This window comes from Tamandua tetradactyla, chromosome 21, assembly GCF_023851605.1.
Source record: "Tamandua tetradactyla isolate mTamTet1 chromosome 21, mTamTet1.pri, whole genome shotgun sequence".
Classification (NCBI taxonomy): domain Eukaryota; kingdom Metazoa; phylum Chordata; class Mammalia; order Pilosa; family Myrmecophagidae; genus Tamandua; species Tamandua tetradactyla.
Genome location: NC_135347.1, coordinates 6,875,786 through 6,898,644, shown reverse-complemented (window position 1 = coordinate 6,898,644; position 22,859 = coordinate 6,875,786). Strand labels below are relative to the sequence as shown.

Here is a 22,859-nt window from a genome sequence, read left to right as displayed (position 1 = left end):
TTATTCTTTATTAAAGAAATAAAAGCAAAAATGAAGTAACAGTACTCATAAAAATATATAACAGCAAAAACAATGTCCTTCTACTACGGAACTAATCATAACAAAATCTCAAATTAATAAAATAGAAGCAAAATAGTTAAAAAAATAATACTTTCAATTGCTGTTTTTAAATGCTTTTTTTAAGCAACTTTTAAAACAATAAAACCTCTGCTAGCCAAACTGAAAAGAGAGAGAGAAAGAGAGAGAGAGAGACAAAGACAGAAAAAATATACAAGACTAGAAATTGGGTAAGTCACAGACACCTGAGAAACCATCTCTCAGTCCTCGCCTATCCCTCTCCCATTTTCCCCCTCTTATTTGTTTGCTTGCCAGTCTTTAGTGTGTTTCCATTTTTGCTTGCTTGCATGCAAGTGTTTGGTATGTTTCCATTCCGCAAGCAACGGTAGGCAGTGTGTGGGGGGGTGGAATGTTAAATTTTAACCAGCTCCACCAAAACAGGAGTTACTTGAATGCTTTCTGCTCATCAGTTGGAACCCTCCTTCTGGGATGTTTAAAAACCCAACACAGTTAGCACAAATATCCCTCATCTCCAATGTGAAGTGAATCATGAGAAGTTACTGACCCTGAGCTGAGCAGCTGGCCTCCCCAGGAGACTGGCCATGATGGGATCTCTTCCCCTGCTCTCTTGGATCCGTTGTTCTGTAAGTAATAAAGCAGTTATTTGCTGCTGAAACTGAGTTCCTACCAACACACTATATAGTAACCCACTCCATAATTAGGAGAAAGAAAATGGAAATAGGAATAACTATTTATAAGTAAATGAGTTATAAATTACTATTATATCTGTATGTATGATCAAAAATTTTAGGAAATTGATTATTTCCCAGAAAAATATAAATAATATAAAATTAGTTCAAAGATATTTTAAACAAACAATTAACAGAGTAAAGATTGGGAAAGTAATAAGATATCTAGCGTTGAAAAGCAGCAGAATAGATGGGTTCACAACTGCATTTTTTCTATATTTAATGCAGTAATAATTTCAGTGGAGAGTAAACTATTTCATATTATGCAAATACATAGACAGATCCTAAATTGGTCTTATGAAGCCACTATTCTTCATTCTAATATCTCTCAATATACAAAAAAAGATAGAAACAGAAGATAATAGCTCTCTCACTGATACAATTCAACACAATTTTAAAACTTTAAACCATTATTCCTTAAAACAATAGTTCAGTCTCAAGAAATTACTTGACATGATCTATCTTATGGATATACTAAAAGAAAAATTTTAATTATATTCATAGATGCTAAAAAGTATGTGATAAAATAGAAATTCCAAATAAAAATAAAATTGCTGCATAAAATGTAATAGAGTGAAGTTGCTACAATTTCATTTTTAAACCATTATTTATCAAAAATAACCCTATGTACTAAACCAATAAAATAATATGTTAAAAATGGAATAATCAGGAATGTCCACTGCTAAAATTCTTGCTCAATATCATATTAGAGATTTTAGAAAATAAAACATTAGACAAAAACTAAATAGCTCATATTTTCTTTGTAAAAAAATACAACTATCTTATTTGCTGTTGGCATGATTGTTCAGCTACATAATCAAGAGGCTCTAGTGTAAGGTTCTATTCTCAAGTCTATTTTTATTTTATTCACAAAAATAAAAATAAATGGCAAAAATACTCCATTTATGAAATTACAAAAGCTCTAATAAACTTACGAATAACCTTAACGGAAATAGATGGGCTCCATGTCAAGAGAAATTAAACTACAAACCACAATTACTAATGCATTAAGATCTTGTATGCCAGGTAGTATTTTAAGCATTTAAAATATATTTTCAAAGATAAAACAATCCATATGGAATTAAGTAGGCATTCTTATTTGCCCTATTTCTGCAGATGAGGAAACTGAGGCACAGATTTTTCTGGTAAGTTGCTTAAGATCACTTGGATATTAAAGGGCAGAAACAGACATATTGGCTCCAGGATCTATGTTATCAATTGCCATGATTCTACTAAATGTTATTGATAGACATCAGAAGAAATAGTAAAATATACAGTGGCTTTGAATGGTGTTTCAGTTTGCTACAGCTGCTAGAATCACTATACCAGAAATGGATTGGCTTTTACAAAGGGGATTTATTAAGTTGCAAATTTATAGTTCTAAGGCCATGAATGTTCAAATTAAGGCATCAACTAGAGAATATCTTCTTTGAGGAAAAACTGCTGGCATCTGGGATTCCTCTGTCACATGGAAATGCACACAGCAGCATCTGCTGGTCCTTCTCTCTGGGTTCTGGTTTCAAAACTAGCTTTCTCCGCTCCTGTGGGTCCTTCTGACTTCTCCTGGGGCTTTCTCCTTCTCTTTTAACATCTCTGGCTCCCTTTCATAAAGGGCTCCTGGAAAGGATCAAGACCCACCTTGAATTGGGTGGGCCACATCTCCATGGAAACAATCTAATCAAAAGGTCCTACCCACAACAGGTCTGCACCAACAAGAAGGGATTAATAGAATACAGCTTTTCTGGGGTACATAATTGTTTCAAACCAGTATAGATAGAAAGACAATATTATAAAATATCAATTTTATAAAAATTAGCATATGAATTTAATGTACCACCTATTAGTTTGAGCAGTGATTCAAATAGGAAGAATGTAAATTCAAAGTATGGTATATCATAGTAGATAAAAGTACAGTATAGATTTTGTGTAAGATAATCCTAAATTAAAATTTCTGCTCTCCCAATATCAGTGGAATAACAAAAGGCAAATTACTCAAACTTTCTGAATGCCAACTTGATTTTTGAGGATTAACTGCAATAGCATAGCAATAGCTTTGTGTGGTGCATGACACAAGGAAAGGCTGAATAAATGGTAGCTATTATTATTACTAACAAACCTCTAAGCATTTAATACTACAAGCATTATAATCTTAGGTGAAATTATGCATTTGTAGTAAATGCCTCCAGTAATACATTCTTGTCATAAAAAGATCACTTGACTTTCCATAACTAACTTGAAAACCATGCATTTAGGAATTTACCAAAATTTAGGAAGATAATTCACATTAACAATGATAACACGTGCACCCCAAATTTTCACTCTATTTGCACTTTTTACATGTAATTAAGAGATGAGAGTATTAAAAAAATAACACCTAAAATTTATGAAGTGGTCAAATTGAGGTATATCTGTTTTACCAGACTTCCAATTAAGTAAGTAGAACTTTTCCCAAGACTATTACAAATAATGAGAACACATGCAGGTTTTAAAGGTGAAATATCAGCAACAGAGAAGTTAGCAATGCTTATCCTATTTCTATCCACAAGACATGCAGCAAGGAGAAAGAATAGTCCAATTTTTTTGAAATATCATTCTTTGTTTAAAGGTTTCCTCTCATTTTAAATAATGAGGAAAGTATTATGAGTAATGGAATCCCTAAACTCTAATTATGTTCTGCAAATGAAAATTAGGTTAGATTTTATGCCAGATATAAATAGTCAAACAAATGTGCCCAGAAATCTTGAAAATGAAGACAAATTTTATTAATTGTAACATCTGTTTTAAGAAATTCTATTCTATTACAACCAAACATGCTCCCAAAAGATAGAATTCCACAGGAGGTAGAACTTTGATTGCAACTTAAAACTAATTAAATACACTAGAAAAATAGAAATGAGTAATATTTCAGAGAATGCTTTTATTTGAAGTATGTATGCTTTGAAGTTACTTCTTAATAAAATCCTTCAATTGTGCTCATCATTTTCCTTGCCTGACTTAGCAAACTGACTTCTCATCATCGCAAAGCCCATCTGCTCAAGCTTATTATTTTAATTGGTGACTCCACTGAACTTATTAGGAAACAAAATAGCATAATCAAGTCGATCACTTTAAAGAAAGTAAATTTGGTTACTTTTGGTTGGATTTGCTTTTTCTTTTTGTAATTTAAGCTGAAAAATATTTCTCAAAATAGTCTAATAGAACAAAAATAGCTTACAAATATTGAGATAATATAGCCTATTTTTGCTTATGTGAATAGATGGAGATGTATACGTCCTAATCTATTGAATCCACAAGCAACCAGTTATTTAGTTAAAGCATAGGTCACCTAATTGATGGGGTGGGAGGGAAGGAAGGGATGGTTGTCACATCTCGAAGTTAAAACTTTCATACTTACAAGTGCATGTATACATTGTATTTTACGATTGCATTACTTTACAATTACACTTCTTTTTAGACTTAAATGTGCAAGCATCTATTTGTGTACTACTCTTCAAGTCCACTATTAAGGCTGGTCTCAGCTGGACTCATAAATCCATGGTGAGAAGCAGGTTAGCTGGGGACAAAACGTTAGATCTCTTGAAACAGATTCACACTGGCACAGTTTCACTTCTACTACATCCTCTAGGTCAAATAAAAATCACAGGGTCAGCATAAGAGGTGGGAAAATAAACATGACCTCTTGATGGCAATATCCATAAAATTATTGGAAAGGACGAAAGTGCAGGGAAAGAAATAACCATGACCATTTTTGCAAATAGTATATCACAAATAGGTTTTGCAAATTAAATTATACATATACATAACTAATATTTCAAACAGTACAGGAAGATTTTTTTTAATTAAAAATTCTCAACCTTTTTTGGAACCACAATATAACTCTGAAGTTTCTTAAGTGTCATCCCCACAAATTTTACGAACATATATATATTTGTGTCAGTTCTGATTCTGGGGGTAGTAAAGTAAAGCACAATCCCTCCAGACTCTATCACTGAATGCAACTATAGAGTCTGGAGGAATGCAGGGAATAGCTATTTGAGGACTATGAAAAGAAACAATAGAAGGCAGAGAGGGGAAGAGCAAGCATCAGAATTTGGAGTACCTCTGAACCAATGGTGAATCTAGAATTTTTGCTTTTTTTTCTTCTCCTGCAGTATCTCCCAGTCTGAACTCAATGCAGCCAGAAAACTGGATGCAGAGACAGCTCTGCTAGATATTATATTGCTCTGACTTGGCGTTAATGCTCTGGAGAGCGTGAAAATTCACCATTTTTTCTCTTTCTCTGTTCACTATTTCTCTAACCACCAGGCAAATTCCATGGGCTGTAGCAACTGGGAAAAACTGGAAGAATGAAAAAAATTGAATGGAAACCTCTTTTCCACTCAATAGAACGGCATTTCTAAGACCGTGAGGTCATTCACATTTTTTTTTTCTTTCTCTCCATTCTCCCTTTACCTGGTTCCAGATATAGATACAATAGTGTGAGGACACAGAAGAGTAGGATAACTAGAGTCTCAAGATTCTGGCTGAAGGATAGAAAGGAGAGCCCCATAGAACAGGAAAGAAATGTGGAGACCGTGGAAGGGAGCAAGTTCAGGAAAGAGACCCTGTGAAGTTGTTTATTAACTCCTGGCTCTCCCCCAAGTTGAACATGCACAGGTATGTTTTCAATTAGCATATAAAAAACTTTGAGAACTGAACAAATGGACTGGCCACAGGGTGACACACACTTGGGATGGATCCAAAATCCATGGCAGTTTTGGAAAAATAAACTGACAATGGGACCGAACCTGTATGGCCTGGCCCGGTGGCCTCTGGCTGGAAGGTCCCCACCCAAACTAAAACCGTGAACATCCGGGCATACAGCTGTTCAAATTCAGCCAATCAGGACCTGCCCTGACAAACAAAGGACCCCCACTGCACACGGCCCGTGGCTATGCCCCCGGCCCTAAAGCATGCGAAACTTTCAACCTACCACAGGAGGCCCCGTAGGCCTTGTCAGCACCCCCCACTAGCTAGCCTATATCTAACCCCACCGCTCCTAGGGGGGCGCAACTTCCCCGGCCCGCACCCTGAGCACCCGGACCCGGGCCATCCAGTCTATAGTTTACTACTATTTACATTTAGAGAACATTCCCAAGAACAACAGAAAAATGCATTGTCTTTACACATGCATATAAAATATTCACCAAGACAAAGCATATTTTGCATTAGAAAGAAATTGAGAAGTTTAAGAGAATCAAAATCATATAATGTATACTCTCAGGTCATATTGAAATTTAATTGGAAATTGATAACACTAAAAAAACAGCAACATGCCAAAACCCTGGAAATGAAAAAAAAAAAAAAAACTTTTAAATAATTCATGGATCAAAGAGAAAGTCCTAAGATAAATTAGATAATATTGTGAACTAAATGAAAATAAAAATGCAATATATTAAATTTTGTTGGATTCGGTTAAAGAAAGTAGTACTTAGAGATTGGTAGAATGGATAAAAAAGCATGATCCAACTGTATGTTGCTTATAAGAGACTCATTTTACATCCAAACATACAAGTAGGTTGGCAGTGAAAGAATGGAAAAAGTATTCAACTAGACAATGTGACAAGTACATTTATGTACACAATACTACACCAATATATGTGAAGCAAAAATTGATAGAAATGAAGGGAGAAATAGACAGTTCTACAATATTATACAAAGATTTCAATACACCAGTTTCAACGGTGGATAGAACATTTAAGATAGGGGATCAATAAGGAAATAGAGGATTTGTCCAATTCTAAAAGTCAACAAGATCTAAGAGATATATATGGAACATATCACCAAACAACAGCAGAATACCCATTCTTTTCAAGTGCATAGGGATCATTCTCTAAGGCAGCCCTATACTAGAGCCCAAGAGGAATCTCAATAAATTTTAAAATGCTGAATTTATACAAAGTAATTTCTCCAACCAGAACAGAATGAGGTTAGAAAACAAACAACAGTGGAAATTGGAAAACATAGCAATATATGGAATTAAACAGCACACCTCTACAACAACTAATGAGTTAAAGAAGAAATCACAAGGAAAATAAGAAAATACTCAGATACAAAGGAAAATAACAAAATATACCAAACCTTATTAGATACAGAGAAGGCAGTGCTGAGAGGAAAATTTTAAGCTATGAACAGAAGAAAGATCTCAAATAAATAATCTAACTTCACATATTGGGGAACTAGAAAGAGAAGGGAGAAGTAAATAGAAATTTAGAAGAAGGAAGAAAGTAATTAAGATTAGAGTGGAGGTAATTGAAATAATAGAAAAAAAATTGAGAGAACCAACAAAACTGAAAGTTGAGTCTTTGAAAAATATTACTTATATTGACAAACCTTTGCCTAGACTAACAAAAAAAAGAAAAGATGCAAATAACTAAAATCAGAAATGAAAACTGTATCATCATTAGTGATGTTACAGAAATAACCAGGATTATAAGAGAACACTAGGAACAACTGCATTCCAAAAAATTAGATAATCTAGATGAAATGCAAAAATCCTGGAAACACATATTACCTGAACTGACTCAGGAGGAAACAGAAATCCTCAGCAATGTATTACAAATATAGAGATTGAATCAATAATCAAAACCTTACATCAAATAAAAGTCCAAGACCAAATGGCTTCACTGGGTTTTTTGTTGTTGTTTGTTTGTTTGCTTGCATGGACAGGCACCAGAAATTGAACTTGGGTCTCCAGCATGGCAGGCAAGGACTCTGCCTGCTGAGCCATCATGGCCCACCCTTCACTGGTTAATTTTAGAAAGCAATTAAAGAATTAACATCAATCCTTCTCAAACTCTTGTAAAAATTCAAAAGGAGGGAACTCTTCCTAATACATTCTATGAGGTCAGCTTTATCCTGATACCAAAGCCTGATAAAGACATTACAAGAAAATTGCAAATAAAACATCCTTATGAGTATAGATGCAACAATTCTTAACAAAATATTAGCAAACCAAATCCAACAACCTATTTAAAAGATTATACATCTTGATCAAATGGCTATTTATCTCAGGAATGCAAGGGTGTTTCAAAATATAAAAATCAAATAAAGCAATACACTATATAAAGAGAATGAAAGGAAAAATCACCCATGATTTATTCAATAAATACAGAAAAGGCACTTGACAAAATAGTAAAGTTGACTCAAAATGGAACAAGAACCTAAGCATAAGAGCTAAAACTATAAATCTTCTAGAAGATAGCAAAGGGACAAATTGTCATGATGAGAATTTGGCAATAAATTCTTACAAAATCATAAGCAACAAAGCAAAAATTGATAAATTGGGCTTCATCAATTAACTTTTGTACATCAGTGGACATTATCAAGAAAGTGAAAACATTACCTACAAATTGGGAGAAAAGAACCCCAAATGATATATCTGATAAGCGCTTAAAATCCAGAACATATAAGGTACATTTGTAACACAATAAAAAAAATAGAAACAACCCAATTTAAAATGGGCAAAGAACTGGAACAGATATGTTTCCAAAGACAATATACAAATGGCCAATAAACACACAAAAGGATGCTCTACACATCATTAGCAATTAGGGAAATGCAAATCAAAACCGAAACAAGATACCACTTCACACAATTAAAGATGGCTAATTTTTTTAATGGAAAATGATGCATTGGAAAGGGTTCAGAGAAACTGGCATTCTAGTGCACTGCTGGTGAGAATGTAAATTGGTACAGCCTCTGTGGAAAGCAATATGGCAGTTCCTCAAAAAGTTAAATTTAGGATTAGCTAATCCTTTGGATATATGCCCAAAGAAAGCAGCTATTTATACACCAATGTTATAGTCATATTTACAAAAGTCAAAAGGTAGAAAACATCGCTACTGTCCATCAACAAATGAATGAATAAACAAAATGCTGTATACATACACAATGGAACATTATTCAGCCATTAGAAGAAATGAAATTCTGAGATAAGCTGCAAACTGGAAAAGCCTGATAACATAGGTTTATTATCATGTTGCTTATTTCATTCAGCATAACATGCTGAATGAAATAAGCAAGGCACATAAGGACTAATATTGTATAATATTACCTATATGATATCTCTAGAAATATATCTCTAGAAAAATATCTCTAGAAAGTATATATATATACTGTGATCATGTGGCATTATCCCAGGAATTGAAGGCTGATTCAATATTCAAACATCAATCAATGTAATATACCATATTAACATTCTAAAGAAGGAAAACCCCATAAGCATATCAGTTGATTTAGAGAAGATATTTAACAAATTTCATCCTCCATTCATGGTAAACTCTCTTGGCCATCTACAGATAGAAATTAAATGCCCCCAACTTGTTTGAGGGTATTTAAAAGTAAAACCTTCAGTTGACACCATACTTAATGGTAAGGAGACAATTCAATAATATTGAAACAATGGACACGCATATGAAAAAAAAGTCAACATGAAACTCAGGCACGATTTTAGATTTAGCATTTAATCATTACACGGTATAGGGTTCCAATCATAAACACTGCTCCTATATGTGAAACATTTACATGTGCATATTCTCACATAAAAGTTAAATATTTGAGGAGAAATCTCAGTAAATCACATAACAATATTGTCTTTTTAGCTAAGGTGGACAAAACCCATTTTAAGTTTCAGTAGGTACATAGTATGTAACTTTAAAAATTTTGTTTGGTCAATGAAACAAATCCAATATAATCTTTTTTCTTCGTTTTCATCAGGTGTTAGTGAGAAAGTAATTTAATCTGTAAAATACATTATTTTTGTCAAGGTTGGTCTAATCTTTTAGTCCACTCAACTTGCTAGTGCCTTTTTAATGGCTCAACTGACATAGTTTTGCATGAACAAAATACAGCTCAGAACTGATTAGTTTTAGAAGTAAGAAGGCTAATTACTCTAAGTTGTTCTTTGAGTCATATGAACAGATGGCATACATGTTATATACCAGATTTTGGTAAAAAGAGGAACTAATTAGTCTGCTTCTCAATAACAAATTGTTTTGTTAGACATCTAGTGAATAGAGTTCTTTTTAATGTAAATATGTATAATCCTTCGGAGACTTGTATTTGAATTGTATCATGTTTTAGAAATTGGAAAAGAATGGTGTTCAAACTATACTTAACTAAATGCAAGCCATATAAAAATTTTAACATGATTACTACAACTGTGTTGGCTATAAATCGCATTTTTAGGAAAAAAATTATTTGAATTTAGGTGACAGACATTTGAAGAAGTTATAAAAGTGCAGGTAGCTAAATGACATGTTCAAATGACAATAAGATGACATGTATGTCTCTGGTGGAAATTCTGGCTGGAAAGGAAGTGGAGTATAATCTGAGGCTCCATCAATAAAAGTCTGGAATGTCCAATTAAAGAACAAGATTTGGAACAGAGACAATGATAAAATGATTGTTAATCTTTCAAAGTGTAAACAATATGGAATAGAAATTCTAACTTCTGAAGACAGCATTTATTCAACTAGCTTACTTTAACCTCGTGTGCTTCTAAAGATCACACAGTTCGATAAACCAAAAATTTGCAATTTGTTTCTGACCAAAAATTCAATTTCAATTAAAAAGAGATACTAGCACTTATTTATTTATTTATTTATTTATTTATTTATTTATTTTTGTTTTCTTTTAAACAGCTTTATTAAGGTATAATTATCATATAATAAATGGCAATTATTTATTTATTTATTTTTAAACTGTATATATTTAAAGTTTTATTTTAATGAGTTTTGGCCTCTGGATACACTCATGTAACCATCATCACAATAAAGATCATGAACAACTTTCATTCCCCCCATTAAATTGCCTTGTGCCCCTTGGTAATCTTTTCCTCCCTCCTCTGTTGGTACCGTGTTCCCAGGTAGCTGATGTTTTGCTTTCTGCCAATATAGCTTAGATTGCATTTTCTAGAATTTTATATACATGGACTCATAGTCTTTTATGTCTGCTTCCTTCCACTCAGCATAATTATTTGTAGATTTATACATGATTTTTTATTTATTAAAGAAAAAAAAGAAATTAACACAACATTTAGAAATCATTCCATTCTACATACGCAATCAGTAATTCTTAACATCATCACATAGATGCATGATCATCATTTCTTAGTACATTTGCGTCGATTTAGGAAAAGAACTAGCAAAACAACAGAAAAAAATATAGAACGTTAATATAGAGAAAAAAATAAAAATAATAACAACAGTAAAAAAAAAAAGACACAAACAGACAAACAAACAAAAAAAAACCTATAGCTCAGATGCAGCTTCATTCAGTGTTTTAACATTTACAATTAGGTATTATTGTGCTGTCCATTTTTGAGTTTTTGTATCTAGTCCTGTTGCACAGTCTGTATCCCTTCAGCTCCAATTACCCATTATCTTACCCTGTTTCTAACTCCTGCTGGTCTCTGTTACCAATGACATATTCCAAGTTTATTCTCGAATGTCGGTTCACATCAGTGGGACCATACAGTATTTGTCCTTTAGTTTTTGGCTAGACTCACTCAACATAATGTTCTCTAGGTCCATCCATGTTATGACATGCTTCATAAGTTTATTCTGTCTTAAAGCTGCATAATATTCCATCGTATGTATATACCACAGTTTGTTTATCCACTCATCTGTTGATGGACATTTTGGCTGTTTCCATCTCTTTGCAATTGTAAATAACACTGCTATAAACATTGGTGTGCAAATGTCCGTTTGTGTCTTTGCCCTTAAGTCCTTTGAGTAGATACCTACCAATGGTATTGCTGGGTCGTATGGCAATTCTATATTCAGCTTTTTGAGGAACCGCCAAACTGCCTTCCACAGTGGTTGCACCATTTGACATTCCCACCAACAGTGGATAAGTGTGCCTCTTTCTTTGCATCCTCTCCAGCACTTGTCATTTTCTGTTTTGTTGATAATGGCCATTCTGGTGGGTGTGAGATGATATCTCATTGCGGTTTTAATTTGAATTTCTCTAATGGCCAGGGACATTGAGCATCTCTTCATGTGCCTTTTGGCCATTTGTATTTCCTCTTCTGATAGGAGTCTGTTCAAGTCTTTTTCCCATTTTGTAATTGGGTTGGCTGTCTTTTTGTTGTTGAGTTGAACAATCTCTTTATAAATTCTGGATACTAGACCTTTATCTGATATGTCGTTTCCAAATATTGTCTCCCATTGTGTAGGCTGTCTTTCTACTTTCTTGATGAAGTTCTTTGATGCACAAAAGTGTTTAATTTTTAGGAGCTCCCATTTATTTATTTCTTTCTTCAGTGCTCTTGCTTTAGCTTTAAGGTCCATAAAACCGTCTCCAATTGTAAGTTTCATAAGATATCTCCCTACATTTTCCTCTAACTGTTTTATGGTCTTAGACCTAATGTTTAGATCTTTGATCCATTTTGAGTTAACTTTTGTATAGGGTGTGAGATACAGCTCCTCTTTCATTCTTTGCATATGGATATCCAGTTCTCTAGGCACCATTTATTGAAGAGACTGTTCTGTCCCAGGTGAGTTGGCTTGACTGCCTTATCAAAGATCAAATGTCCATAGATGAGAGAGTCTATATCTGAGCACTCTATTCGATTCCATTGGTCGATATATCTATCTTTATGCCAATACCATGCTGTTTTGACAACTGTGGCTTCATAATATGCCTTAAAGTCTGGCAGCGTGAGACCTCCAGCTTCGTTTTTTTTCCTCAAGATACTTTTAGCAATTCGGGGAACCCTGCCCTTCCAGATGAATTTGCTTATTGGTTTTTCTATTTCTGAAAAATAAGTTGTTGGGATTTTGATTGGTATTGCATTGAATCTGTAAATCAATTTAGGTAGGATTGACATCTTAACTATATTTAGTCTTACAATCCATGAACACGGTATGCCCTTCCATCTATTTAGGTCTTCTGTGATTTCTTTTAACAGTTTTTTGTAGTTTTCTTTGTAAAGGTTTTTTGCATCTTTAGTTAAATTTATTCCTAGCTATTTTATTCTTTTAGTTGCAATTGTAAATGGGATTCGTTTCTTGATTTCCCCCTCAGCTTGTTCATTACTAGTGTATAGAAATGCTACAGATTTTTGAATGTTGATCTTGTAACCTGCTACTTTGCTGTATTCATTTATTAGCTCTAGTAGTTTTGTTGTGGATTTTTCCGGGTTTTCGACGTATAGTATCATATCATCTGCAAACAGTGATAGTTTTACTTCTTCCTTTCCAATTTTGATGCCTTGTATTTCTTTTTCTTGTCTAATTGCTCTGGCTAGAACCTCCAACACGATGTTGAATAATAGTGGTGATAATGGACATCCTTGTCTTGTTCCTGATCTTAGGGGGAAAGTTTTCAATTTTTCCCCATTGAGGATGATATTAGCTGTGGGTTTTTCATACATTCCCTCTATCATTTTAAGGAAGTTCCCTTGTATTCCTATCTTTTGAAGTGTTTTCAACAGGAAAGGATGTTGAAACTTGTCAAATGCCTTCTCTGCATCAATTGGGATGATCATGTGATTTTCTGCTTTGATTTGTTGATATGGTGTATTACATTAATTGATTTTCTTATGTTGAACCATCCTTGCATACCGGGATGAATCCTACTTGGTCATGATGTATAATTCTTTTAATGTGTTGTTGGATACGATTTGCTAGAATTTTGTTGAGGAATTTTGCATCTATATTCATTAGAGAGATTGGTCTGTAGTTTTCTTTTTTTGTAATATCTTTGCCTGGTTTTGGTATAACGGTGATGTTGGCTTCATAGAATGAATTAGGTAGCTTACCCTCCACTCTGATTTTTTTGAAGAGTTTGAGCAGAGTTGGTACTAATTCTTTCTGGAATGTTTGATAGAATTCACATGGGAAGCCGTCTGGTCCTGGACTTTTCTTTTTAGGAAGCTTTTGAATGACTGATTCAATTTCTTTACTTGTGATTGGTTTGTTGAGGTCATCTATTTCTTCTTGAGTCAAAGTTGGTTGTTCATGTCTTTCCAGGAACCCTTCCATTTCATCTAAATTGTTGTATTTATTAGCGTAAAGTTGTTCATAGTATCCTGTTATTACCTCCTTTATTTCTGTGAGGTCAGTAGTTATGTCTCCTCTTCCATTTCTGATCTTATTTATTTGCATCTTCTCTCTTCTTCTTTTTGTCAATCTTGCTAAGGGCCCACCAATCTTATTGATTTTCTCATAGAACCAACTTCTGGCCTTATTGATTTTCTCTATTGTTTTCCTGTTTTCAATTTCATTTATTTCTGCTCTAATCTTTGTTATTTCTTTCCTTTTGCTTGCTTTGGGGTTAGTTTGCTGTTCTTTCTCCAGTTCTTCCAAGTGGACAGTTAATTCCTGAATTTTTGCCTTTTCTTCTTTTCTGATATAGGCATTTAGGGCAATAAATTTCCCTCTTAGCACTGTTTTTGCTACATCCCATAGGTTTTGATATGTTGTGTTTTCGTTTTCATTCGCCTCGAGGTATTTACTAATTTCTCTTGAATTTCTTCTTTGACCCACTCGTTGTTTAAGAGTGTGGTGTTGAGCCTCCATGTGTTTGTGAACTTTCTGGCACTCCATCTATTATTGATTTCCAACTTTATTCCTTTCTGATCCAAGAAAGTGTTGTGTATGATTTCAATCTTTTTAAATTTGTTAAGACTTGCTTTGTGACCCATCATATGGTCTATCTTTGAGAATGATCCATGAGCACTTGAGAAAAAGGTGTATCCTGCTGTTGTGGGATTTAATGTCCTATAAATGTCTGTTAAGTCTAGCTCCTTTATAGTAATATTCAGATTCTCTATTTCTTTATTGATCCTCTGTCTAGATGTTCTGTCCATTGATGAGAGTGGTGAATTGAAGTCTCCAACTATTATGGTATTTGTGTCTATTTCCCTTTTCAGTGTTTGCAGTGTATTCCTCACATATTTTGGGGCATTTTGGTTCGGTGTGTAAATATTTATGATTGTTATGTCTTCTTGTTTAATTGTTCCTTTTATTAGTAGATAGTGTCCTTCTTTGTCTTTTTTAACTGTTTTACATTTGAAGTCTAATTTGTTGGATATTAGTATAGCCACTCCTGCTCTTTTCTGGTTGTTATTTGCATGAAATATCTTTTCCCAACCTTTCACTTTCAACCTATGTTTATCTTTGGGTCTAAGATGTGTTTCCTGTAGACAGCATATAGAAGGATCCTGTTTTTTAATCCATTCTGCCAGTCTATGTCTTTTGATTGGGGAATTCAGTCCATTGACATTTAGTGTTATTACTGTTTGGATAATATTTTCCTCTAACATTTTGCCTTTTGTATTATATATATCATATCTGATTTTCCTTCTTTCTACACTCTTCTCCATACCTCTCTATTCTGTCTTTTGGTATCTGACTCTAGTGCTCCCTTTAGTATTTCTTGCAGAGCTGGTCTCTTGGTCACAAATTCTCTCAGTGACTTTTTGTCTGAGAATGTTTTAATTTCTCCCTCATTTTTGAAGGACAATTTTGCTGGATATAGGAGTCTTGGTTGGCAGTTTTTCTCTTTTAGTAATTAAATATATCATCTCACTCTCTTCTAGCTTCCATGGTTTCTGCTGAGAAATCTACACATAGTCTTATTGGGTTTCCCTTGTATGTGATGGATTGTTTTTCTCTTGCTGCTTTCAAGATCCTCTCTTTCTCTTTGACCTCTGACATTCTAACTAGTAAGTGTCTTGGAGAATGCCTATTTGGGTCTATTCTCTTGGGGTGTGCTGCACTTCTTGGATCTGTAATTTTATGTCTTTCATAAGAGTTGGGAAAATTTCAGTGATAATTTCTTCCATTAGTTTTTCTCCTCCTTTTCCTTTCTCTTCTCCTTCTGGGACACCCACAACACGTATATTTGTGTGCTTCATATTGTCATTCAGTTCCCTGATCCCCTGTTCAAATTTTTCCATTCTTTTCCCTATAGTTTCTGTTTCTTTTTGGAATTCAGATGTTCCATCCTGCAATTCACTAATTCTAGCTTCTGTCTCTTTAAATTTACCATTGTAGGTATCCATTGTTTTTTCCAGCTTTTCTACTTTGTCCTTCACTCCCAGAAGTTCTGTGACTTTTTTTTTCAGTTTTTCTATTTCTTCTTTTTGTTCAGCCCATGTCTTCTTCATGTCCTCCCTCAATTTATCGATTTGGTTTTTGAAGAGGTTTTCCATTTCTGTTCGTATATTCAGCATTAGTTGTCTCAGCTCTTGTATCTCATTTGAACTATTGGCTTTTTCCATTGACTGGGCCATATTTTCAATTTTCTGAGCATGTTCCGTTATCTTCTGCTGGCGTCTGGGCATTTAATCAGATTTCCATGGGTGTAAGACCCCGCAGGTTGAAAGATTTTTCTGTGAAATCTCTGGGCTCTGTTTTTCTTATCCTGCCCAGTAGGTGGCGCTCGTGGCGCTCATCTGTCTGCGGGTCCCACCAGTAAAAGATGCTGTGGCTCCTTTAACTTGGGAAAACTCTCGCTGTAGGGTGGGGTCGCCAGCCGCCGCGGCTTGGGGGAGTGCCTATCCACCGTTCCCAGCCAGACCGGGAAGCGACGTGTTTGGATGGGACCCCGGTCGCCATTCTCCGCGGCTTGGGGATCTCCAATCCAATTCTCCCAGCTTGTCTGGGGGGCCGCGCGTGGGGGGGGGCGCCAGCCGCCGCGGCTTGAGGGGACCGCCTTTCCAATTCTCCCAGCCAGCCAGGGAAGGAGGGAGGGAGGGACTCCGGCTGCCTGCTGCCCTGGCCCGGGGAAGCCCGTGCCCCTCGGCTATCTCACCGGAGCAGGTTCTCCCAGCCAGTCAGCTGTTCCAGAATGGGGTACGCTGTCCTCTTGGTCTCTGTCGTGGCTCCGGGAGCTGTTGTGTATCATTTCTACTTCTCTAATAGCTGTTCTGGAGGAGGAACTAAGACCCGCATGTCTTACTAAGCTGCCATCTTCTCCGGAAGTACCTTATTTATTTTTTTAAACTTTTTTTTTAGAGAATATGTGAGTTTACGTAACAATCATATATAAAATAAAGAATTCCCAAACACCACCCCACCACCACCACCTTACACTGGTGTGGAACACTTGCTGTAACTGATGATAGCACTTTTTTGCAATTGTATTTTTTAAAATATTTTTATAATAAACAACGAAAAAACATACAAACATTCTTGACATGGTTACAATCAATGGCTCACAATATCGCTGAATAATTTAGCAGATCACTCCATGATAATAAGAAAATAAAGATTTTTATAAATCAAATAACTCTTTGTTATGTAAAAACGAATATAGGGGGTGCAAGGGTAGGTCAGTGGTAGAATTCTCACCTGTCATGTGGGAGACCCAACTTCGATTCCCAGCCCATGAACTTCCAAAAAAACAGACAAGAAAACAAACAAAGATTCAACAGATGGTGCTGTAATGGTGGGATGTTCACATGGAAAAAGAATGAAACATGACCCCGCCATACAGCATACAAAAAAAAAGAACAAGACACAAAAATGCAAAACTCCCTCTTTGTCCTTAAAACATTAGCTATCTTATTTATTCAGATTAAAGCGTTAAACACAATTAACTGCATATGCAACTGCATTTTCTTTCCTATATATATAGGATATAATCACAAAACCCAAACTTTTTATAATAAATTATAGAAAATCTATTTATTTGACTAACTAATTTGATATGTGGAAAATATTTAAAATGGTGATAAAATGTATTACTATAGTTCCAAAACTCATTAAAATACATCTTAGTATCACTTTAAAAAATTTTTTTTCAGTTATGAAAGATTTTCAAATACATAAAAGTGACATAATATAAAAACCTAAATATAGCAACTATAGCATATTGGCATATTTGACTCAGTTTTTTTAAAATACAGTATTGCAGTAATTTGAAATTTTTCTGCTCATTCTATATAGTCCTCTATCCCCTTTTTCTGCTTAAGTTCATATATCTTCTTCCATGTTTCACATAAATTTTCAACATATATTATGGCTCCATCAGCATCCATATTATATTAATTATAATTTATATAATTATAGCTTGCTTTTTTCCCTCAGCATAACGCTTTCAGGATTTATAACTTGATATATGTAGAGCCAGTTTGTCCATTTTGATTGTATTATAACTAATAAATATCAAATGCATTAAAATACTGGTATTTGTTAACCCTTTCCTCTATAGTTGGACATTTAGCTTGTTTCCAAATTTTTCTTACTACAAATGAAGTAAAAATGCTTGTGCATGTTTACTTGTGCATAAATGCAAAGCTTCACTTTAACTATTAATTATTTTTACTTTAACTATTTTTGAACTATGGTTTCATAGGATATATTCATTTTTAACTTTACAAAACCTTTCCAAAGAATTTCCAGAGACATCTATCTAACATACCTCACAGTCTTGTTAAAAATTGATAGTAACAAACCTTTCAAATTTAGAAGAAGTAAAATGTTTTGAGACTATTTATTTGAGAATGAGCCATGTTTATAGTTTTGTAGATAGACAGGCTTTCTCTTATGTGCTATTTATATTTCTAGAATATTATATATGTGGAATGTGCAACTTATTCCTTTCTTGTGTTCACTCAGGAAGTCCAATGCTATTAGAATTCGAAACCTCTCATTTTATCTTTCAATGCACACAAAAAGCGTTCTTTATAATTACAATTTCCAAGTTAGTATAAGCTTTTAGGGAAAATGATAACCACAATTTTTAATCAAGGCAACCCATGTAAATCTACATCTGAATTTCATTTAGCTTTTACTCAGCAAAATAGATAGATAACTTACCCATAGCCACATAATTTTGCCCTAATATTAAATTAAAGGTGAGGCAGAATGTTGTAATTCAAATCTAAATATTTAATTTTGATTTGTCCAAAGGTAAGTTTTCCAGTTCATTATTAATTAAAAAGTTTTCTATTCATTATTCTTATCTGTAATTTCACCTTTTATTTAAAAGAATGAGTCATACATTGTACCCTATTCCTCCAGCCCCTGCCCCTATCTCTTGCCCATCCTCATATCTAATAACCGAGGCCAAAGAAGCATAGGCAGAAAAATGACTGAATTATCACATGAGGCCCTGCTGACACATTAAAATCTTAGTATGTGCCCTGCCAAAAAATGATTTTCATATTTTTGCATTGCAACATAATTCAATATTCAAAGAGGTAGTTCCACCATTTCCACAGCAATTTTCCCCTTTGAAATACAGTAACAAAAGCTCAAAGGGTAGGATATAAATCATAGTAGAATGATTCTACGAGATTGGTTTAAAATGAACCTCTTGATGCTACCTTAGTTACAGCCTTTGCAATTCCAATGATTTTCAGCAAAAGAGAGTATGAGAAACTTCCATGCTAACACTGTAAGATCACATGTACAAAAAGTATTGAAGTCTTGTTCCGATAAACTTGAGTCCTCAAAGACTTTGTTCCTAACTCTTCTGACTGATTCTAGGTAATCTAAGACTTGACTAAATTGCTGGGATGGTGTACACTGAGATGGTGAAGTGCCTCCGGACAGAAATAAAGAAATGTACCAGGCTAGCATGTTGAATGAGATGACAGAAAGACCAGAATTTTTGACATCGTGCTGAATTTTGGAAAAAAATCTCAGCTTTATGGCTATTAGAGAACTCGTTCTCCAGCTATGCACCCTAAAGAACTGCTGGCAGATACAGTGTAAAATATGAGTGATGAATGTAACATCTTCTTTGGAATTAAAATTTTCCTTTTGTTATCTCAGTATCTGAGTTAGTCATAAGGTTGAATATACTTCGGACACAAATTCTGTAGGTGAATCTCAGACTTGTAACAAGTTTAAATTTTAAAAAATGATAAAATAACAACTTGAAAGAGTATGTAGATGGTCAGTAAATTTGTTTAAAGGCTTTAAATGATTCTTAATTTGATCTTGAACTTTTTTCCATATATTTTTAGTGCTTTATGTTACAGACTTGGCATGCTACAAAATGGAAGTTGCCTTAAGTATCTAAATAAGAATTCATTCGCTAGCTGATTTCTGGGACTTTATTCGTATCTTTTTTAAAAAAGGATAAGCTGATTATTTATGGCATAATAAAATAAGTAAAATACATAATAATTGGGAATGTGTACATATTTTCCTTATTATGAACATCAATTTCACAGACTGTTATAAAAATATTAGAAATTATAAATAAGAAGACTAGATAGGTATTTGGGTACATGTGTAAAAATAAAAATGCCTGAAAAAAATGACAATTGTATTTACACTGTGATTGAACCTGGTTGAAAATTGGAAGTCATAGATGTGTTAAGGTTGAGAGACTGTAATATTTTGAATTATTTAAAAAAACCATCTGCTCCTAATGCCTCAGTAACATTGCAAAGTATATTTGTATAAACCTCAAATTTCTTTATTTTACTTTTCATTTAAAAATGTTGAAAAATACAATTTCATGGAATTTTTATGCACAGGTGGGAGATATTGAACAACTGGGATAGAATCAACTGGTCAAGAAAGTTTTGTGGGTCTTTGCCTTCTAGGCATATGAGAATTGCAGAAAGTCCTTTATTTCAATAAAAACTTCTTTTGTTGTTTACCGCACATTTTCTACTTTAAGCAAAATATGCAGTGTTTCTTGGTCAGTTATGGAGCATGGATCCCTAAATGAGGTTCCCAAGAAACATAAAAGGATGTATTTTTCCATAATCAATGTGAAAGGATAATACATAAACACATTGTTTTCTCTGCAGAAGCAGTAAGAAAGCAGAATGCAGAAATAGTAAGAATAATGAATCCTAGAATTTTTACAACATTAGGCCACGAAGAATAAAACACTAGTAATATATGGGGAGAAGGTCATAATAAAAAGGATAGTTTTAAGTTTTTAGCTTAATTGACCATTTTATTCTAAAGCAAAATAATCATGGACAATGGCCTATAATATGAAATTAGTGAAAAACCTATGTAGGATTTAACAAAATATATTGATTAAAATGATTTGCTGTATTCAGAATATATATTAAAATTATTTTTCTGTCAGTGAAAAGAAAAATAAAAGATGTTCAAGATATCTTCAAGTAAATAAATATTAAATCTGAGATTCCATGCAGGAAAAAAGGTAGAACAAAATACATTTTACTTTGATTTCATATACCTCTTGTAGTCAAAGCTTTCTTGTCAAAACTTTAAGGAGATAAAATTTTATATTAATTTTTACAGAACAGTATCTAGTTATTGGAAAAAAGAAAATTTCTCAAAAAATTAATGACGTCTTAGAGGAACAACTTGAATTAGACACTTCAGACATTGGTACCTAGTCCTGTCTAGTCTACCAAACTTTTAAAAATTAGATTTTATTACTTTGCTAAGGATATAAAATGTTACAATAAGTACTGCCTTTGGGGTAATAAATTAAAAATTAAAACAATAAGTTGAATGAATTCAGTGGTGAAAATAATAAAAAACTATATGTAAATGTAACCAGAATTCTGTTTTCCCTATTTCTATTTTGTTCATGTATACATTCATACTTGTTCAAGGTTCTGGGTGTAATTTCATTTCATATGATGTGAAATAATTAGAATCATCTGAATATTCATAGGGAATCCAGCTTAAGACTCAGTTTTGGTTTCCTAGGCTGCTTAAAGCAGTACTATGACATGTATTGGCATAAATAATGGAAACGTATTCACTTACTGTTGAGTCTGGGAAAATGTCCAAATCCAGGTGTCATCAATGTGGTGCTTTCTACCTGAAGGCCTGCTGCCAGTGATCTTTGGCTCCTCTGTCTCATGGTAAGGCACATGGTGGCATCTGTTGGTCTTTCCTTCTCTTCTGGATTTCACTGATTTCAGATTCTTGCTGTCATGTCTTTCTCTCTTTCACTGTGTTCACTCCTTTCATACATAACACACCTTAAATGCCTTAATTGTATCAAAACCCTTTTTACAATGGGTTTATATCCACAAGAATGGATAAGATTTAATAACATGTTTTTCTGGAGTACATACAGCTTCAAACCACCATATTCCACCCCTCTGGACCACAAAAAGATAAGTTTCTTCTACATGCAAAATGCATTCCTTCCATCACAATATCCCCAAATACAAAGTCTCAACAATATCAGGTATAGGTATGGTCTGCCTTGGGGCACAATCCCCTCCATCTACACACCTGTGAAACCTAGAGGACAAGTTATCAGCTTCCAACATACAAAGGTGGGACAGCCATAGGATAAACATTCCCATTCCCACAGTCATAAACTGGAAGGAAAACAGAGGTCAGGGGTCCTAAACAATGTGGAAAGCCTGTGGGGCATACTCTAATTAATTTCAAGGTCTATCTCTCTCACTGCTTAACAGGGTCATGGTGTATACTCTGCTCCCTGAGTCCTTATCCAAAGCCTATAGTGATTACCATGAATCTTTTCATTCTCTCCTACCACCAAAGCTCTTCTGTCTGTATGATTACTTCTGCCTTTTGCAGAGTCATTCCCAAATACGACACCTACCACGTTAACATTTACTACTTTGGAAGTTCTGACTTCTCCTTATCAGGAAATTAATAAACTTCTTTAGATGATTTTTTATTTTAAATAAATTTCTATCAGATTGAGATTTGCAATTCAAATGGTTCAATGTTATTAAGAAACAATCACTAACATCCACTGTATTTGGAGTTGTCGAGATTCGGAATGCTGTATTTTGCCCTGGCTACCACAATGCAAATGAAACATGTAAAAATGGAATTTGTTAGGGAACAATAATAAGATTAATAACGAAAGTCAAAATAAATTTTACGGTAAATTACAAGGAGTGTAAGACATACATGAAATCTACATGAGAGTAGATTTATTTAGTTGAGCCTGAAAATTAGAAGAACCATCCATAGAAGTTATAAGGAGATAATATTAGGCTCTGTATCAGGAATATTCACTGAAGTTTATAATTGGCTCAAAGATATCTGACTTAGGTTAAAAAGAGATCTCCATCTAATAAATTAAGAAATACTATATTAGGTATTTTGGTGGGCTGCTTTG

General features: G+C 34.0%; 1 long non-coding RNA gene across 7 annotated transcripts in view; it reads right to left on the bottom strand.

The window, feature by feature from the left end:
* Positions 1-22,859, bottom strand: part of LOC143665441 (uncharacterized) — a 359,913-nt gene that overhangs the window by 294,731 nt on the left and 42,323 nt on the right. For all 7 annotated transcript variants that reach the window (XR_013166962.1, XR_013166958.1, XR_013166960.1 and 4 more), the window contains exon 3: positions 623-699. This is a non-coding gene — a long non-coding RNA (uncharacterized LOC143665441). The remainder of the gene's footprint in view (positions 1-622; positions 700-22,859) is intronic.